Source organism: Astatotilapia calliptera, chromosome 3 (assembly GCF_964374335.1).
Source record: "Astatotilapia calliptera chromosome 3, fAstCal68.1, whole genome shotgun sequence".
Taxonomy (NCBI): Eukaryota; Metazoa; Chordata; class Actinopteri; order Cichliformes; family Cichlidae; genus Astatotilapia; species Astatotilapia calliptera.
In genome coordinates, this window is record NC_137424.1 from 8,894,044 (window position 1) to 8,916,151 (window position 22,108).

General features: G+C 41.1%; 2 protein-coding genes across 10 annotated transcripts in view; one reads left to right on the top strand and one right to left on the bottom strand.

Annotated features, from left to right (window-relative positions):
- LOC113017539 (phospholipase D1-like) overlaps positions 1–3,820 on the bottom strand; it is a 118,436-nt gene extending 114,616 nt beyond the window's left edge. For all 9 annotated transcript variants that reach the window (XR_013905236.1, XR_013905231.1, XR_013905235.1 and 6 more), the window contains exon 1: positions 2,449–3,820. The gene's annotated coding sequence lies outside the window, so the exon portion shown is untranslated. The remainder of the gene's footprint in view (positions 1–2,448) is intronic.
- The window catches only part of LOC145424469 (uncharacterized), a 113,033-nt gene that overhangs the window by 35,478 nt on the left and 55,447 nt on the right, over positions 1–22,108 (top strand). The gene's annotated exons all lie outside the window — the stretch shown is intronic.

Here is a 22,108-nt window from a genome sequence, read left to right on the forward strand (position 1 = left end):
AAAGATCTGATGTCTCAACAGGACCTGGAAAAACTAGTCCATGCATTCATCTTTAGTAGGCTTGATTACTGTAACAGCATCTTTACAGGTCTACCTAAAAAATCAGTCAGACAACTACAGCTCATTCAGAACTCTGCTGCTCGAGTCCTCACTAAGACCAAAAAAGTGGACCACATCAGTCCAGCTCTGAGGTCTTTACACTGGCTGCCTGTCCGTCAGAGGATAGACTTTAAAGTTCTAATGCTGGTCTATAAAGCTCTGAATGGTTTAGGACCAAAATACATCAGTGACCTCCTGACCCAGTATGAACCTTCCAGATCCCTCAGGTCATCTGGATCCGGTCTTTTATCAGTTCCCAGAGTCAGAACCAGACACGGAGAAGCTGCATTCAGCTTTTATGCTCCTTATATCTGGAACAAACTCCCAGAAAGGCTCAGATCAGCTGAAACACTCAGTTTATTTAAATCCAGGTTGAAGTCTCACCTATTCTCAGCTGCATTTGAATAAAGCACCAAATCCACACTTTTAAGCTTAAATTTCAAAAGTTACATTAACTACTGATTTTATCTACTGTTCTGATTTTATCTACTGTTCTGATTTTATCTGTTTTGATTTTATATACTGTTTTGTTTGTTTGTTTGTTTGTTAAGTGGGTTTAGAGCTCTGGGTAGCTCCCCAGCTGGGTCTAGACTGGGTCTAGAGAGTATTTTAAATTCAGGGAATTTAAAATAGAAAGTAGCTCGTCCACAGAAGGACTGGTAGCTCCCCTTATGATAAGGGTTCAGATCGCGCGAACAGGTGTGAATGTGTGTGTTTAGTTAGTTAGTTTGTTTGTTTGCTTGTTTTAATCAATTTTAAATCGTGCTTTTTATCTGTTTTTGTTTCTAATGTCTCTGTAAAGCACTTTGAATCACCTTGTTGTTGAATTGTGCTATACAAATAAATTTGCCTTGCCTTGCCTTGCCTACGGTGCGACCCTATAATTAGTCCGGGTTACCGGGGACTGTTGTTGCCGATGAACAGGTGTCGCTATATGACTGCAGACTAAATTGGGCTGCATTGAGTTCATGACTTTTCTTTAGTCCCGCCACCTACGCATCACTGTGAGAGTTAATATGAGATCTCTCTCTGTGGAAAAATAACTTTAAATCCCACTGACGTGTGTATAAATCTATATACGTATAATGTCCCGCTGGGCAGCAACTTAAAAAACCAACTTTTTTTGAAGTGTTGTGAACGCAGCGCGCTGGGGCGAATGTCGGCGTTTGCCCAATAGAAAGGAGGAAGCCAGCCAGGCACAGGAAAGAAAGAAACACTCCAGGGCAACGCTGCTGGAACTTTGACTCATTGAGAAATGTTTCCCTGCTTGCATCAAGCCCGGCTGGTGTCCCCTGAGATCCATATCCCACCCTGATTGGTGGGTTAATTCAGCTCCGCCCACAACACTGTAAAGTGTCATACATTATCAAACTAACATTACATTTTCATATTAAGGTGGGGCCAAAAACGATCGTCCTGCGGGCCGCAATTGGCCCGAGGGCCGCGAGTTTGAGACCCCTGGTGTAGGAGGACACCTACTCTGTGTCTGGTTAAGTATAAGAGCCCTTTGTTAGGGGGACCGCTGGACTCTTAGCACCAGCTTTGGGGTCACAGGGTCACATCTGGAACACACACACACACACACACACACACTATGCACAGACTGGTACTCTTTGTTCATACCTGTGTAAGACGTCATGTGTTAATGAACTTGTGCATATTCATGTAAGCTCAATAAAGGCAAGGCAAGGCAAGGCAAGTTTATTTGTATAGCACAATTCAACAACAAGGTGATTCAAAGTGCTTTACAGAGACATTAGAAACAAAAACAAATAAAAAGCATGATTTAAAATTGATTAAAACAAGCAAATAAACTAAATAACTAATTAACAAACAAACAAACAAACAAACAAAACAGTATATAAAATCAAAACAGATAAAATCAGAACAGTAGATAAAATCAGTAGTTAAATGTAAGTTTTGAAATTTAAGCTTAAAGGTGTGGATTTGGTGCTTTATTCAAATGCAGCTGAGAACAGGTGAGTCTTCAACCTGGATTTAAATAAACTGAGTGTTTCAGCTGATCTGAGGCTTTCTGGGAGTTTGTTCCAGATATAAGGAGCATAAAAGCTGAATGCAGCTTCTCTGTGTCTGGTTCTGACTCTGGGAACTGATAAAAGACCGGATCCAGATGACCTGAGGGATCTGGAAGGTTCATACTGGGTCAGGAGGTCATTGATGTATTTTGGTCCTAAACCATTCAGAGCTTTATAGACCAGCATCAGAACTTTAAAGTCTGATGCCCCCAACCGGTCATGTCCGGTTGGGGGCCTTTTTCTGACCATTTCCTCGTGGCTGCGTGCAGCGGGGCTAGGGGAGGGTCTGTGGTGATGGACGTGGGTTACTGACCTGGTAGCCTGTCTGCCCCTGGGTGGGTCCGGGATGGGCGTGAGGGTCTGGGGGCGCTCCATCTCTGGGCCGGGGCCCTGGCTGGGCCTCGGGGCCTTGGGTCCTGGTTTGTGTGTTGCCGGGGTTGTGGGCGGGTGGGTGCATGGGAGCCCATCCCTGGCGCAGGGTGCCGCCGGCGTGTCGAGTCGCCTGTGGGGCTCTTCAACCGGTGGGGGAGATTGTTACACCTTGCAGGAGCTTTCTTCCCCTCAGGAACTCTCTGCAGGAGGGGGAGATACAGGAGAGGTGGAGGAAGATCTCAGCCTGGGCGTCTATTGTCTCATGTAGTCTGGAAGACGAGTGGATGGTGGGGTGGGTGCAGTTTTCTCTGTGGTGGGGTTGGGTGGACTGTCCCGGGCTCTGTGGGGCCGGGGGGCGCTGCTGCGCTGGGCCCCGGTCTGGATGGGCCTGGGCCCCCCTTTCCCTGGCGGGTCGCGAAGTGTGGGAGTGCCTACTGGGGTCAGCGGGGGAGCTGGCCCCAGGGAGGGGTCACCTGCCCCTCCCTTCCTTCCCTCCCCATCTCCAGCTGCCTCCCTCCTCCTGCTCCACCACAACCACCCACACATGCAGGGCCTTGGAGTAGGGGTATGTCACCAGGATGCAGAGGAGGCTACCCCCCCCCCTCTGTCCCCTTCTGGCTGCCTCTGCCTCAATTTTATCCCACAACTTAGACATTCACATTACTCACACCCTCATTACACATACATATAGGATCTTGGGGGTGGGCACGATACACGGAGTCCAAGTTACCATCAGGGTGTACGCCTCACCCCTGGCGTCGTTGCCCACCTCTCAATTTTAAATACATGTAGACATTGAGGGCTAGCAGGAGGGACTATGCGCTTACCTGCTGCTCTCTGACAGGTAGCTCCATGCCCTCCTGGGTTTTAAATGCACCTTAGAACACATATGCATCAACACTACAATGAGCGGGTGGAGGGAGGTTTGGAGTCTTCTCTCACCCCCATTCTCTGCGGCCTACTGGAGCGGGGGGGCTAGGAGGAGTGGGCCATCCGACTGCGGTCTGGGGCCTCCCTGCTGCTGCGGAGTCGGGGCGGTCTGCCTCTCCCCACCGCAGGGAAAAGGGTAACACCACCTGGGTCTGGGTGCAGTTCCCCCCTCCAGGGGCAAGGGTACCTAGACCCGGTTAGTAGAGTACGCTTGGGGAGTGTGATCGTGTATACAGCGTCCCTTTATGTCTGTCTCCACGTCGGTTGAGTGTGAAGTACATATCGTTAGCTTCATAGCATAATTGCCTAAGTCATTTGACTAAGTCAATGACTTAGGCACTTATGCTATGAAGCTAACGATATGAGAGCATGAGGGTGGGAATGGATGTTTGTGTCTGTGTGTGCCTGTATGTCTGTGTCTATATGTCAGGTTGGGTATCAGACGCCACCTCTCTGGGGACATCTTGGGCCCTCCAAGGTTTGGAGGCCTATCTCCACCCACCACCACTTCCCCTGCCGGTGGCGGACTCCCTCAGGTATCGGTGCGTTGGTGGTTCTTTGTATCTGGGGGTGGGTGTCCGGGTACACACCGGCTCACTCCTTGGCGGCCGCTTATTGGGGCTCGCTCGGGCCACTTTGGAGGTGGGGTGCCCCCGGCCTCTCGGCCTGGGGCTCGGTCACTCAGGCACAGCTGGCTGCCGGCGGAGCTCACGGGCGCGTCACTGCAACTCCCCCTGGCTTCTGCTCCGCGGCTGCTGAATGAGCTCTCATCTGGGACTCTCCTAAGCTCTTACTGGGACAGTGGCGCGGCTGCCCCTCTGTGGGTCTTCCTTGGTCTCTTGTGTTCTGGGTGCCTCTGGATGTCTGGAGTTTTGATCTCCTCCATACCTGCTTGATACCATAGAGGACAGGGCTGTGGCTCCCCACACTCTCTAGCAGATCATTACATGGAGAAACCTTTGGAATGCAAGCATGCTGATCCACACAGGTATGCACACAGGTGTACACATGGGTATTCACAGACCTACTACAGCTTTCTTGGCTGCTGCCTCAAAGCACACTGTGCGCTGTCTATCTTGCGTGCTGCACAATATCGTTTATTATTTAGTAACTATTGATATCTATGACTAGCTAGTTTATTGTGATGGTGCTTTTTTTTTTTATTATTATGTTGCTCTTTATTGTTTGCTGTCTCCCCTGTTTTTTTTGTTTTTCTTTCTCTCCATACAGGTGACCCAGGAGTTTTTTTGTTGTTTTGTTTTGTTTTGTTTTTCTCTCTCTTCCCCCCCTTCTCACCGTCTCTTCTCCCCTTTGGTTTTCTTTCTTCCTCTCCCCCTCTTTCTTTCATTCTTTCCCCCTGTCCTATTAAAAAACAAAACAAAACAAAAAGGATGACAAAGGATGAACTGAAGCTCCGCCATCACGTGGTGTCACATGCTGCTGTTTCTGATGTCACTTCCAAAAAAAAAAAAAAAAAAAAAAAAAAAATTTAAAGTCTATCCTCTGACGGACAGGCAGCCAGTGTAAAGACCTCAGAGCTGGACTGATGTGGTCCACTTTTTTGGTCTTAGTGAGGACTCGAGCAGCAGAGTTCTGAGTGAGCTGTAGTTGTCTCACTGATTTTTTAGGTAGACCTGTAAAGATGCTGTTACAGTAATCAAGCCTACTAAAGATGAATGCATGGACTAGTTTTTCCAGGTCCTGTTGAGACATCAGATCTTTTATCCTTGAAATATTCTTGAGGTGATAGTAAGCTGACTTTGTTATTGTCTTAATGTGTTTTTCTAAGTTTAGGTCTGCATCCAACACTACACCCAAATTTCTCGCCTGGTTTGTGGTTTTTAGATGTATAGATTGAAGTTCTCTGGTGACCTGTAATCGTTTTTCTTTGGCGCCAAAGACTATTACCTCAGTTTTGTTTTTGTTTAGCTGGAGAAAAAAGAGCAGTGTTACGAGGGAGCAGACGAGAGCGACTGAGGTCAAGTGAAGGAACGGCGCTGTCACAGTTCTCTCCCTCATCAATTGTCTTGTTCCAGCGGTGGGTCTGTGCTAGACGACCCATCACCAGCTTTTTCCAGCTTTTTCCACTGGTTACCAGTACGTGGTAGAATCCACTTCCAGATCTGGTTGTCTTTAAATCTGTGAATGGATTGGCTCCATCTTATCTCTCTTTAACAAAATAATCCAAGTGGAGCCCTCAGGTCTGCAGATAAGCAGCTTCTGACCAGAACTAGACGTAAAAACAGAGGTGAGCTTTATCGATGGCTGCAGCCAAACTCTGGAACAGTCGCCCTTCACATCAGGTCGTCACCAACACTGGACATTTTTAAAAGCCGGTTGGAAACACATTTGTACTCTGTAGCTTTCAATCCTGAGCAGTCTTTATAGTCATTACTGTGTATGTTTCCTATTTTCTCTCTACTCTGTGCAGCACTTTGGCTCAAGCTGTTTTTAAATGTGCTGATAAATAAATGTAGATTTCTTTGAATAAAACAGTGGAGCCGAGCTTTGAGCTCAGTGTGTAACAGTGTGTGTGTGAGAGCCATGTAATGTCCATGTGTGCATGCTGACTGTGCTGCTCTGACCCCCCTCCTCCTTTCAGGGTGGAGCCTGCTGGAGTCCGATGGTTGAGACCAGGTCTGAGGAAGTGTAAGTGTGTTTTTAATGGGATTCATGAAAACAAAGCAGCACACATTCAACCATCTTCATCATGTCAGGAGTCATCATCAAAGTGTCAATCAATGAACAGATGATGGATCAATAACTGCAGCTGGATTGTGTTTGTTCTCTCCATCAGATTCCTGTCAACTCACAATCGACACAAACACAGTGAACACAAAGCTCCAACTGTCTGACAACAACAGGAAGGTGACACGTGTGGAGAAGGTTCAGTCATATCCTGATCATCCAGACAGATTTGATGTTTATCAGCTGCTGTGTAGAAATGGTCTGACTGGTCGCTGTTACTGGGAGGTCGAGTGGAGAGGAAACGTTTGTATATCAGTGAGTTACAGAAGCATCAGAAGGAAAGGAGACAGTGCTGACTGTGTGTTTGGATGGAATGATCAGTCCTGGAGTCTGATCTGTGATTTAAATGGTCCTCGTTATGTCAGGCACAATAAAATAAAAACATCCATCTCCTCCTCCTCCTCCTCCTCCTCCTCCTCTGTCTCTAACAGAGCAGCAGTGTATGTGGACTGTCCTGCTGGCACTCTGTCCTTCTACAGAGTCTCCTCTGACACTCTGATCCACCTCCACACCTTCAACACCACATTCACTCAAACTCTTTATCCTGGGTTTGGAGTCTGGTCTGGTTCCTCAGTGTCCCTGTGCTGAGTGGAGTGTAAAGAGTGTCTCCTGTTACAGAAACACTCTGACTGTTGAACAGATAGTTCAGTCTGTACATGTCTGTCTCTTTCATTCACAAACACGTTTTCAGATTCATGGATTCAATCAGTTGATGTTTGAAACTCTTCTAAATGATTCCTTGTAAACTTCTTCCTCTTCAGTCACAAACAAACAGGAAGTGATGTCACATGTGTTCCTGTCCACACAGCAGAATGAGTCTATTGCTGACAGTGATGTACAAACAGAGTGAGCATTTCTGAGGCCCAAAATAAACTGAGTAGTTCACTGAATGAACAATGGACTGTGAGCTCAGTTCCTTCATCATTAGTATGGATTACATATGTATATGTATTATATTAGTATCATATATATCAGGTGCTGCTGCTTTCAGTCATTGTGCAAATGTGCTGTTTGTAAGCTTGTAAAGCTGCAGTCAGCTGAGACTGAAGAAGTCACCTGATCAGTGAGCAAACGTTTCTGAAAACGTCCAGATGAACAGAATCAACCTTTTGGGATCAGCCAGCAATGCAGCATCATTGTTGTTCAGCTTCAGAGGTTTGCAGGAATGAACTGATGACCAGAAACAGCTGCAAAGTCCAAGAAAATACCAGCTGGAGTTCAGCTGCATTTGAAGAAGTCAAAGAAAAGTAAGGATGGCAAAGGGCGACGTTTTCTTCCAAAGAGCTGCAAACATGGTCGACGCCTCATTAGAAGAATCATCTGGACGTTTGTGAGGAACTCTAACCAAGAAAGCAACGTCACACAGATCCAACAGACAGTTTCCATGACTGCAAGTGTTCAGTGGAAAAATGCTACGTTGCATTATTGCATCCTCTCACCACAGGAGGCGCTGTTGGCACCACTGATTGCTGATCAGCTGTTCTCTGATGATCTGATTGATACTGTGAATAACGGGACTCACTGAACTCTGTGACACAGTGAAGATTACAGAGTTGAACTTCAACATCTGACTGACGTCACACAGACAGAAGGATGAACCAGTGAGGCACAGAACACAGTTACTGGAGATACTGGATCAGCTCCATGTGAACCTCTGATGGAGAAGCTGCTGAGCCAGAGAAACATCAGGACATGACAGCAGCTGCACTTATCTAACAACATTTAGCAGAGCTGATCTATGTTAGAGGATCTATCACAGCAGCTGAAGCCAAAGTCCAACACTGGATACCAGCTGAGCCTGTGCTGAGTGTAGTGTTACAGGAAAAGGGCAGAAACACTGGTAGCTCCCAGTCATGCTGACTGGGGCACAGAGCTGAATGATGCAGCATCAGGACACTGTTTCAGTCTGACTGACAGAGAAACCTGTAGCTGTATCTACATGTGAGGCAGAGGCCACACAAGCAGCTTTCTATGTTTCACAGTGACTGAGATCTTCAGTGGGGGTGGACATGCTCCTGTACAGACCTCTGAGGAGAACCAAGGTGCAGTCAAAGAGTCCAGTCTGTCCTCACAGATGTGAACATGTGCTTTCATCAGGTCTGCTGTCAGCTAGCAGGCTCACATCAGAATCACTGTTCCTGAAAAACACAGTCTGTGTGACATCATCAGTCAGCTGATGGTCCCAGATCTGAATGGTTTCTGTCTCTACTGAGGAAGTCAGAGAATATCACTGAGGTGTGGATCAGGTCTGAGTGAGCTGTGGAGGGACAGCTTTAAACAGTCCACAGGTCTCACGTCCTGATCAGTCTGGTAGCAGATACCTCGTATTGTTCCAGATGTGCTGACATCAGCAGCAGCACAGCTGTGTGATACCATGAATCTCAGTTATTGATCCAACACACAGTAAATACAAAGATCAGGATTTCTGAGAGTAATCATTATGAGTCTGAACACATGATCACTGAATGTTAGTCTCCACAATAATAAGCTAACACAAGCAAACACAGCTTTCAGCTCTTATTTTGAAACTGGCTTATTTAGAGAGCTGTGATGTGAGCGTGCCTGGCTCTGAGGCACTTGGGTCAGCCTCTGTTGTTTAGAAGTGTTACAGACTGTGAATGACACAGACCTGTCAGTTTCCATGTTTGTCTGTAACACAGCTCAGGGCTCCATGCTGAACGCATCCATCCAGTGTTATTGATCCAGGACTGATACCAGCATTGGGATCAATACTACAACACACAATCACATGTGTCCACGTGATGTGTTTGACCAGCTTTATTCATTAATGATCAATCAGCTTATTTACTGCATCTGAGTCCAGCTTCATTTAAATGATCCAACCATGAAAATGACATCAGTCCTACAGAAGCACTTCATGCTAACAGGAAGTCATTTATTAAGGTGGAATAACACAGAGACACAACCACTCACAGCTAACCTGACCCCACTAACTGCATGTGTTTGGACTGTGGGAGGAAGCCGGAGTACCGGAGAGGACGCACACAAACACGGGAGAACATGAAGCTCTGAAACAAAGATGGTGGATTTGACCTCAGGACCAGGCGGGGTTACGGGGGTCATGACCCCCCAATAATAGATCCAGCTACACTGAAACTGTCAATTTCATTTACTTTTACTGTTTTAAAGCTATCAGGCTGCTTTGTGGCTCACTCAATACTAAACTAAGATACTTTCAGTGTGAATCATTTGCAGGAACACAGGCAGGATTTAAAGTGCAGAACTTTACAGTCTCTGTCTCAAAGTTGGTCTAAACATGCTAACAGCTCTTTGTTTTTTTCAGTTTTCACTGGTTTGATGTAATGAAAGAAATTTTAAAGAAGCAGACGATTGTTGTTATTTTAGTTCTATAGTTTCATAAATCGTGGTGTGGATCTAAGTCAACATTCAGAATAAATAAGATAATACAGCACTTTGATGGTTGCCTTTGTATTTTCCCAGCAGTGCTCAGGTTGGTTCTCGGCTACATTTACATACAGATGTTAATGTGTTCAGCAGCTGGACTCATCTGAGGAAGGAACATTGGAAAGGTGCTCAGTGCACAACTGCATCACTAATTTTATGTAAGACCCTGTGTTTTATTGTATTTATATATTTGTAACATTTGACTCAAACACTTTTGGGAAGGATGAAAATGTTTTCAGGAGGAAGTTTTTCCTTCTGTCCGACTGCAGTACACACAACACTGCGTCTCCCCCCATTATCACACTTCCTCAGGCTGGTGATGAGCGCCCCCTGGTGTCAGTGTTGATGACGTCATGCACAGTGAAACATAAACAGTGTCTGTTAATAAAAAATCATGTGTCCATTTTCATGTTTGCATCATGTTTCTGTAAAATCATCAGCTGTTTCTGAACCTTCTTCATTGTTTGACTCGTTCCAACAGCTGTGAGCTGTGATGGAGTCAGAGCAGCTTCATCACTGATGTTCAGGTGAAGCTGAACTTAATAAACTGTAGAAATGATCAGGATTCAGGCTGGGTGTGTAAAACACTTCTGTGTGAGGTCGCAGTGCTTCATATGTGTGTGTGGGCTGAAGCACACACATGTGAGTCCTCAGAGGTTTCACACACATCACTGCACACACTTATAATCCTAGTTTAAGCTTGTGGATCATATCGGACACATCAGCAGCTCTTTGGAGACAAAGATTTGAGATTTAAGATGAGTCATAGTCTTTCTATCCATGGTAGCTTCCACTGCTGAGGCTCGGGAAACATGAAGAGGATAATTAAGAGCAAGCATCAGCTCTGTCTCATCTAACTACACAGTATTATGATCATGCACTTATGTCTCAAACTAAGACACAATGAGACAAAATGAGTTCTGTGAGTCTTTAGATTATCAGTAAATTCTGGTGACAGTTTGACGCTCAGTGGAGCCATTTTTGGTTTGTGATGAGTGTTTTGTGAGCTTCTGTTTTGTGAATCGCTCTTTGTAATTTAGAAGATGGTGCAGAAATGTGCGCGCCCTTATCTGAGAGGACACGGAGAGAGTGTCGCAGACTCGAGGTGAGGAGATAAACCTCGGAGCTGGATGGCCTGCACGTTACCCATGTGCATCTTTTCAGTGACATCAAGTGAACCCATAATAAGCATTTCTATGTCTTAGACATCATGTCCATTTCTAATGAGAGATTATTTTTAAATGAGGGAAACCTGGTCTAACAACACGCTTACAACAGAGCTAAAGGTTCACCACAGTGAGACGGTGGGACTCTGATAAGAACTGAAACACTGTGTATGAACAGCTGAGACAAAACTATATATAAACACTCATTTATTCCAGTTTAGTTTACAATGATTTTAAAGTAATGTGGAACGATTCATGTTCATGAGCTGTTACAAACACAACTATTGATTTGTCTATATATGGTCGGACTACAAGGCTTGTGTTGAGGCTCTTGGAATAATGTGTGAATTACAGCAAGAAATGATGGTTTTCCATTTTACCAAAGTGGAATAAAATCACCACAGCAAAGAAATCATGTTATTGTCTGCAGCTAAAATATATGGTGAACATGGTTTTATAATAATGTGCAAACACAACCTCACTCTGCTCTATACGAGGAGCCAACCACAGCTGTCCGGGTCTTCATCCACCACCTCCACCATCTTTGCTCATCATCATTCACTTAATTGCTGATTGGTTTAAATCAAACTCCATTACAGGTTCAACTCCATTATATAACAGCATGTTGACTTTGGATCTGGTGTGCAGTGCCACCTTAAAAGATGAGGAAACTAAGAGATTACAAAAAAAGAAGTGGAGGAGTTAAAGAGCTGCAGCAGATTAACAGTTTCTGACAGTCATGTGTTAGAAATAGGACGATTAGATGAGCTGAGGGATCCATCTACTGCTCAGTGAAGCCTCATCAGAAACAGTCTCAGTGGAAGGATGGCTCTATTGTTAAGGAAGGACACAGGCAGAAAGACTGGCGTCTGTCACACAGGAACTGGACTGAAAATCAGCTGCACATATTCATCAGTTTGTGCAAACATATTATAGGTGTGGAACTCAGGACAGTACCATCAGAAGTTGATCCACTGTGCAAATGTCTGATTGGCAGTGGCTTCATTTTTCACTATGAACAAACTGCTAATGCAGCATCACAGGACGTCAGCCATGGATTGGCCTCCCCAGACCTCAACATTACTGAAACATCTTAACAGAGGATGGAAACAAAGGGAACCAACATCCAAGAAAAGAGCTGCTGCTGAAAACTTCCTCACAGAAAACACAAACAAGCTTGACTAAGAGACTCCAGGCTGTGCTGAATTATAAAGGTGGACTGACCTCCAGGGTCCTTAGTATCATATAAGCTCAGTTTGTGTCTTATATACTTTCCATTTATATAACAAAATATATAGAAAGGAGGGTGGTTTAAGATGTGTGTAGAGTTTTATTCATTATCTTTAGACAAACAAAGAAAGCACCATCCATTCGTCTCCAGTCTGTATGAAAAACAGGGGAAAGGTCAAATTAAACCTTTGAAATTCCTTTCACAATAAATCCATAAATAAACAAAATAAAACATAGAAAAGTGTTTAAACCCACTTTTCCATGAAGCTGTCAATAGGAAATGTTCCAGTAAACATGTCTGTGTTTCTGCTGTTTTCCTTTCATGCGTCCACAGCTGACAGGTAACCCTATTGGAGTCGCCATAGTGACGGGTGGCGTCTCAGCTTCAGCGTGTTGATGGGCACAGCCATGGTTACCACAGCTGGAGTTGGTGTACGGCGAGCTGTGAGAGGACAGAGATGGACAACGCACATTTAACTCTTTAACAGGAGATACGTTACGACTAACAGACGACTGCTGTCTACATGATGTCTTTGCAGCCCTTATGCTACATGTTACACAACTTTTCTTCATGCCAACAAGACTGAGGTGCCACATAGTCGACACATACAGCTGATTATGATGCATGTTTTACTATTGCTATGTTCACATCATCTGCTTGGCTTTATTACTGAAAGCCTGGAGATCCTCTGACGTGTGCATGGCTGATGTGAAGTATGATTAGTCCTACATGACATCAACAACAGAGGCAATGAAAGCTTTGTTGTTAACAGGTTGTAGGTAAAGTCAAATGTCTACTTCTACACTTGTGTTGGGTAAAGTTCTTCTCACTGCAGCAGATTTATATCTGTGCTTTCACAGGGCGTGATGTGGAGCTCAGCGCTGAGGTGCAGGTCTCCTTGGAGACGGCATCCTGGCTGAAATATTATCATGCTTCCAAAACATTTCAGCTTTTATTTTGAAAGAAACAAGACTTGAAAACGAATCCCCTTCTTCCTCTTTGTCTTTGTTCTTCAGAGGAGTGTCACCTGGACAAACTCAGGGCTGTTCTAGAGCCTTTCTTATTATTTGACTCCATAGAAATAAAACTGAATGGAATCAAACAAAAACTCCCAAACAGCTAAAACACTTTGCTTTATTCTCTTTTTTAACAAATACGTTGAAGTCCATCCACAACAACACAGCTGAGATCTCCTTTGTAATCAAGTGTTTACATCCTTTGTACAGATCTGCATACAAAACAATCATTTACGTCCCACAGAAGTCTAGTTACACGTAACTATACAAGAACTGGTGAATGACAGAAACATGAGACACATGATCACAGGTGATAACAAAAAGAGAAAGAATTCATGTGTTAGTGATGTTTTTCAGCCCTGATGGCTCATGTTGGAGAAACAAGCTGAGGTACGTGGAAAGTTCACACACACAAGTGGGCGTGAGCGCACACACAGAGAGAAACACAACTGAAGCATCTGTTTGCTGTTTCTGCTTTCATCATCTCTGCTGCTGTGTCAGGCTGGGGTCTCTCAGTGACGTGGTTGAGGTGAAGTATGACGAGTATCCCTGATTCAGTCCATCGAGACAAAGGGCAAAGAAAGCTGTTGTTAACAAACTCTATGGTGATGTGGCATTTAGCTCTGACTCTACGCTCTGCTGAATCCTTTGAACCTGCTGATCAGTAAAGCTCTACGTGCTGCAGCAGATTGACCTCATCTGTGTTCACAGGTGTGGACCTCAGCGCTGAGGTGCAGGAGACTTTCATTCAGTTCTCCCTGCAAACAGCATCCAGCCTGGAAATACTGTCATCTTTCCCACAAATGGTGCTCTTATCTCAGAGAAGAAGTCTGATGTAAATAATTGCAATCAACAGTGATGTTCTGCACAGATCACTTTTCCATTTTGCTCTCTAGATGAGTCCCAGCTGCCTGACCTTGTGTCCAGGTGATCGTCTCACTGAGGAGCTTTTGTTCTGAAAATCTCACGTCCATCACCTGTTTCCTTTTTACTATCTCTGCTCTTTCTTTATTCACAATGCTCATAATATCACACAATTATATTCATCACCTGCATGTTTTTATCCAGCTGCTGTTAGAACCAAACAAATAAAAAGGATGAAAAGCCTGAAATCCTTTGATTTATTACATTTGAAACAAATATGAGAGCATCCCTAACAGCACAGCTGAGACCTTTGTTTTAATCAAGCCTTTGTATCGACACACTTGTAAAGATTCATATACAAAACATAATAGAATAAATCAATATAAAATACACATAATCACAAAAATGCAGCCATGTTGTGAGTTTGCATCTAAAACATGCATGTTTCCCTTTGTACAGGCAGATTTACAGCAGACAAAGCAACACGCTGATCGACTTTGACCGCTGCAAAAACAAAATACCCACCAAGTCTGAAGTCGATCAGAGGAACTTTTGACAGACTGACAGACATACAGATGCTTGATTCATTAGTGCGATTAAATGTTCTTCTTTAGCAGCATCACTTCATGTGTTTGTGTTCCAGGAATAAAGGTCTGTTTAAACTGGACGTCTCCTCAGCATCACTCGTGCTGTCATGGTTTCAAAGCTGTGCAGAAAGAATCTGAGGGATGATACAGAGGTGACCAAAGTTACAAACATTTCATTTCATTTCATTTCATTTTTATTTATTTCACACTTGGTACTACAATCAAACAAAACAACCACATCTTCTATCAACAAAACACAACAACCATGTGTGAAAAGGAGCAGGAAGAAGAAAATATTCTTATTAAACCCTGCCCCCTATCTACCATCGAACTTATATCACCGGTGGGCACCAAAAATCAGGAACAAACTAATATTGACTTTTCTCTCCGGTCGAATCCCAAACCAACATCACATTCATTCGCATTCTTCATACTGAGTTATCGTTTTAAACATATAACACTTTTTAAAACATTGTAAATTTATACAATTCTTTAAATTATAATGAAGTGAATTCCACAGTCTTATACCCCTAACCGTTGTGCTCATTAATCTTTGTGTAGTCCTGGCTAACTGATGTTTAAAATAAAATTTCCTTCTATTCTCTTCTCCCCTTGAACACATCAAAAATACTCTTTGTAACTTAAAAGGCAAAATATTATTTTTAGCCTTAAACATAATTAATAATGTCCGTAATTTCACTAAATCTCCTAATTTTAATAATTTTGATTCTATAAATAATTTATTTGTATGTTCTCTATATTTAACATTATGAATTATTCGTATAACTTTCTTCTGTAATAGGTTTAAAGGTTTTATGGTATTCTCATATGTATTCCCCCAAACTTCAACACAATAGTTGATATATGAAAAAAACAAAGAAAAATATAAAATACGCATTGTTTTATAATTTAATAAATCTCTTATACTACCCAAAATATAAATACTTTTGACCATTTTCTTTCTAATATGTTCAATATGAGATTTCCATGTCAAATTCTCATCCACTATTACACCCAAAAAACGAAATTCAGTAACTCTTTCAATCAATTCTTCCTCTATAAACATAATGACTTTATCCTCCTTTACACGATTGCCAAATATCATATATTTCGTTTTTGTCAGATTCAAAGATAATTTATTTACATCAAACCATTTTTTTATTCTTAACATCTCAGAAGTCATAATTTCAACCAAGTCTTTCAAATTCTCTCCAGAGCAATAAAAATTTGTGTCATCTGCAAATAAAATCGAATTTAACCTTTTAGATACGTCACAAATATCATTAATATATAAATTAAAGAGTTTAGGTCCCAAAATAGAACCTTGAGGAACACCACATACAATCTTCAGTCTTTCAGAAGTATTGCCAAAATAATAAACATATTGCAACCTATTCTCTAAATAACTCATTAACCAATTCAATGCTACTCCTCTCACTCCATAGTTATACAATTTAGAAATCAAAATAGAATGTTGTATCGTATCAAAAGCTTTTTTTAAATCAACAAATACTCCCACTGTGTATTTATTATTATGTGTTGCAGATGAAATATCTTCAATAAAAGTCAACAACGCTAATGCCGTTGACCTATTTTTACGAAATCCAAATTGGTTTTCATGTATTAGTTGATATTTTTCAATAAAACTATCAAGTCTTTGTGCAAAGAGTTTTTCTAGCAATTTTGAAAACTGTGATAAAAGAGACACTGGCCTATAATTGTTAAAACTATGCTTATCTCCTGATTTATATAATGGTATTACTTTTGCCACTTTCATTCTGTCAGGGAATACTCCTGACTGTAGCGAAAGATTAAAAATATAACAAAGAGGAGTACTTATACAATCTATTGTCTTTTTAATTATGACCATGTCTATACCATCACAATCAGTAGATTTTTTATTTTTACAATTTTTTACGATTGCTACTATTTCTTTTATGGTAGTATCGGCTAAGAATATGGAATTAACCATTCTATTATCACCTATCCAGGCTTCCTCATCTCCTGGATCATCATTTTTCCTGATTAGATTTGCTAAAGTAGGTCCAACATTTACAAAAAAAGAATTGAATTCGTTTGCTACTTCGGTCTTATCTTTAACAACTTGATTATTATTAATAAAATAATTAGGCCGAGCTATGGGTGTGTTCTTATTACCCAATACCTCTTTAAAAATATTCCAAATGCCCTTAATATTATTTTTGTTTTCCTGAAAAACTTTATTATAGTAATCTTTCTTAGCTTTCCTCAATATTAATACCAACTTATTTTTATATAGTTTATATTTCATTTCCGCGTTTTTAGTTCTATATATTATATACTCCCTATATAAATTATTTTTCTTTTTACACGCATTTGCAAGACCCTTAGTTATCCAAGGTTTCCTATTTATATTCTTTTTCTTATGCTTAAATGATATCAATGGACAATGTTTATCATACAAGGCCAAATATATATTTAGAAATACTCCGTATGCAATGTTGACCTCATTAACATAAACCTCCTTCCAGTCCGTTTCCATGAGATCTTGTCTAAACCTATTAATTGCTTCATCATTTCTTAACCTTCTATAACTCACAAAACTAGCTTCTTTCTTTCTTTTCATATTTAAATCGAAAATAAAAAAGACTGGTAGATGATCGCTTATATCATTTATGATGAGGCCACTTTCAATATTATTCTCCAAACTATTAATAAAAATATGATCAATTAGTGTTTCTGATTTCTCCGTTATTCTACTCGGCTTTATAATTAAAGGATAAAATCCTTTACCATATAATAATTCAAAAAAATCTGACGAAGCCTTATCATTTGTCACTTTACAAAGATCAATATTGTAATCACCACACAAACATACAGTCTTATTTCCCTTAACCTTACTCAATAAATTTTCTACTGCTTCTGTAAATAACTCAATCTGTGATCCCGGTTTCCTATATATACACGTTACAATTATATTACTTCTCTTTTCTATATCCAATTCTACTGTCACAGACTCCATTAAATCATCCATAACAACAGACATACATTCAACTTTTTTACATTTCAAATCACAATTAACGAAAAGTGCCACCCCTCCTGCCTTTGTCTTAATTCTATTCACAAAGTACAAATCGTATCCTTCAATACAAAAATTACAACCCTTATTCTCATCTAACCATGTTTCAGACAGAGCAATTATTTGAAACTTGCCTCTCAGACTATACAGAAAATCTTCAATCGAAGCAAAACTTCTATAAAGACTTCTGCAGTTAATATGAATTAAAGAAAATGTATTGGCTATATCAACCTTATCCCTGAATTGCTCCTCTGTAAAATAATCACATGTGACATTAATTGTATTAAGCACATTCCTTTCAGGGTCAATACCTACTTCAAAATCATATGATTTATAATCTGTGTCGTCAAACATAATGCATAAATTATTCTAGCGCTATCTATTACCTCATAAGAAAGAGAAGGAAACAAAAAAGAGAAAAGAAGGAGAAAAAAAAAAAAAAACTGAAAAAGGAAAGAAAAGATCCTAAGCAATCTCACATTCATTTATCAACATATTTTAAAGTCCGTTGATCTTGTTATCTTCCATATCCAATTTTACAATTTCCTTTTGTCCTTTTCCTCCCGAAGTAGCATTTGACCTTGCCAAAAATAAACTAGTTATAGCCATAATTGGTCGCAACCATTTGTCTATCTTAATCATATTATCACGTATAATTGTCCAATTCCTCAAGTTCCTTAATCGTTACAACCTTGGCTTCTTCTGGTGTTCCATTCAGTTTAATCATCACTTTGCAGTTCCTGGTCCAGGTTGCTTGAATCTTTTTCTCCTTCCGTAAAATACGAGCTTGTCTTGCAATATCTGCATTTCTTTTTGTAAGATGTTCATTCAGATATACTCCACTTCCTTTCAAAAGGCTGGACCGTCTCAGCAATTCTACTTTGTGTTTTCGATTAACAAATCTCACTACAATTGCTGGAGGAGCATTTTTGTGCCTTCTAGGAAGAGTATAGCATGCAGATATATTGTTACTATGCAGGGGAAGATTTTTACTCGAAAAGAATTCCACAACCTGCCGTTCCAACGATTGTAGCTCCTCCATCGGGGGCACGTCCTCTCCTCGTTTTGCACCAGTCCCAGATTCGGTAACTCTCGCATATGTTCTGTGTTTAGTTTCCAGACCTGTAATGACCATTTCCTCGAGTCGAGCCTGCTGTTCTAGGTCGTCCACCTTCCTTTCCAAAAAATGGATTGTCTTATCTTTCTCCTTGACCAGATCTTTTAGTTCTTTGATTTGCTCCATCATCGACATTAATATTCCTTGTTGCTTATTTACTTTTTCAATTTCCAACGTCAACGAATTAAGTGAATGCTTAATCTCTTCCAGATCTTCTTCGACTTTCTTCATCTTTGCCATTTTGTCTCTCTTTGATGTCAATTATTAGTACCTTTGTTTGCCCAAACAAAATCTATAGCCAGAATTATTTGGAATGATAGTGTTTTCATAAAAGCCAGCCTTGAGTGTCCTTTATTCAGCTCATCCTCTGCTTTACTTTTACACCTGATTTTAGCTGCTTTTCTTCTCTCCCTCATAACAAGACAGCTTCTTCTGCCTGAGAACATGTTGGAGTGATTTACTAATCCAGGGCTGATTTTTGGGGAAAATAGTTCCTGTTTTCAAAGTAATCCCCATTTTTCCCAGAATGAAATGTAAGTAGAAATAAATAGAATAGAATTAGAATAGAATTCAACTTTATTGTCATTGCACATGCACAGGTACAGGGCAACGAAATGCAGTTTGCATCCATCCAGAAGTGCTTTAGTGATATAGATATATTACAATATATATTAGCAATAGTATAGATATGTAAGTATATTACAGAAATGGGTCTATTATGGTATGTTATAATGTACACGGTATGAAGTATGTTGTGAATATTCTATAACTAAGTATGTACAGGCTGTAGTGAGTACAAGCTATGTACAGGCTATGAACAGGATATAAATATGAAAAACTATACAGAATATGAAATAAATAACTTTACAGAAATTTGAGATATACAGCTATAAAGTGATCTAAGTGAGAACATGAGCCTTTAAAAAGGCTCTTCTGAGGCTGCTGCCAGTGGTCAAAACCTCCAACAAAGCTCTGTAAGTACATATGTGATCATAGCTTTAGCTTTTAAATGTTTATTCTAGTTAACACAGATCAGGTGGAACAACTCAAATAAAATATCAAAAATATTAAGTGGTCATCGGTACTCAGTTTGTTCAATACTGAATACAATGGAGCACAAATTGTCCACGTTTCTGAAATATTTCTGGGTGTAACTGTCACCAAAGTGCAATTTAGACCTGGCCTGTGGTTGTTATCTAAGTGATAATCATCAATTCTACTAAAACAAATACAAAATAAAGAAGTTTGACACATTCTGTTGATATCAAAAGCACACTGAACAATTCAGTGTTGTTTTACTGCTGTTCTCTCTTCACTTCTTCTCCTCTGATTCTCTCCACATGTTGCTCTGCATCAGTGCTCAGTTTCCTGACAAAACAAGATGAAATATTGCTAAATATAATAGTATCTCATTACACTTCAACATAAGTGTTTTATTTTTGTAATTGTTTATCTGTTATTTTTCAGACTGAGTCACTGTGACCTGTCAGAGAGAAGCTGTGAAGCTCTGGCCTCAGGTCTCAGCTCTCAGACCTCTAATCTGAGACAGCTGGACCTGAGTAACAGTAACCTGAAGGATTCAGGCGTGAAGCTTCTGTCTGAAGGACTGAAGAGTCCACGCTGTACACTGGAAACTCTCAGGTGAGATCAAGCATTTTTCTTTCATCAACTGACAGAATTAGCAGATTAATAATAAGGCAGTCCTCTAATAAGAGGAGAAGTGGAGGTGCTTTGAAGGGCAACGTACTCTTATGCTGAAAGCAGACTTCTCACAGATTCTGAGGCTGCAGGTTTCATCACTGTCCAACCAAAATTCACTGAACCAGCAGTAAATGAACGTCCAAAACGACGCTTCATGTTTAAAAAACAGATGATCAGGGGGATTTGTGTTTACATCTTTTTTGTGTAATCTGTTCACCTGCTGTTTCAGCTGTTTGGTGGTTGTTGAGATGGTTTTGTGAACTTTTAGCTGAGATTCTGACGTTTCTGTAGATACCACACATGTCTAATTACTTTGTACAGCATGAATGGCCATAACGAGGTTTTTAACAGTAAGAAAAGTTGTAAAACTTCAGAAAATATAGTTAAAAGTCCAAAACCTTCTACGTCTGGTGGCTTGTGGTAAGGAGCAGATCAAACGAGTAAAGAATTACGTTATAATTATAAATGGCTTCAACAGCACATTCAGGTCTGTGAGACTCATTCAGACACTGAGCCGTGGCTCTGTGCTACATGCACATATTTCTGCATCTCTGCCATTCAGACAAACTTTATATATAGTTTATTTTATGTAGGATTCAATACTGAACTGTACATTTAGTCTTTTTAAAGGCAGCAAGTTTTATTCAGTGTTTTCATAAAAGCCTTATTTTTATCCATTTACTGCTATTAGGAAGAACACGTGAGGTTTAAGACCTGGACCAGTTTGAAACCTTTTGTCCTCCACAATGGAAAATGGGTGGAAATAAAAATGGGTCTCACTTTAGCCAGCTCCTAATTTTATCAGTTCTGCTCTCAGCGTCTCCTGTACATCTCCTGTATAAATGTTGCACTCAGCTTTGTGCTCTCCAATATCACTGAAATGCAGCCAGATGCTGCTCATTTTGCCTTTTCACTCTTTCCTGACACGCTTGCATTTCAGTACAGCTCCCATTTCTCTGTGTACTGGTCTCTACCACCACCCTTGCTGTCTATGGGACATGTCTTCTTTCACATAATGGTATGATCCCAGTCTGTCTCTTAAAGTGTTTGGCCACATGGTTTGCTCATCAGAATAAAACCTCAGCCGTGCTCACATTGATTATCAGCAAGCCTGAAAATTCATCAATATTTGACATATGAAATTATCTCATGGGCTGGATTTGGCCCACGGGCCATATGTTTGACACCCCTGGTTTACACAGTTTGGTATTCAATGTACAAGTGAGCTAGCTCTCAGCTAACTAGCAGACAAGCTAACTGCTGGGACTGCGTCTTTCTAACAAGAGCGTCAGACACTCAGACTGGTTTCCTTTGTGGATGATGATGTGTTCTCACACTGATCCTTCATGCTGATGCTGCCATCCACCCACTGCTCCTGGATTCCTCATCATCATCTCCATCAGCCCTCACAATACTCCACCTTCATCAGCTTCATGTTCAGCAGCCTGGATGGACAGTAATTCTTTCCATGGGTTATGGTGGGACATTGAGAGCTGAAGTCAAACAGCAGTGAGAATGAAAGACTGATTCATTTCTATTTAGTCTTGTGATGTGCAGCTTTGTTCAGAGCATTAAGGCCCAGCAAAGATTACTGAGGTCATAGAGTCCTGATGAAACCTGTGTGCTTATAGAAACTGAGACCAGATGAACCAGAATAGAAGGACATTAAAATGAAGTGTCAGCTACACAAAGGCAAAGCTATTCAGTTGTTGCTGTGAGTTATTTAAATGGAGGATGGAGTCAGACTTTAAGCTGCT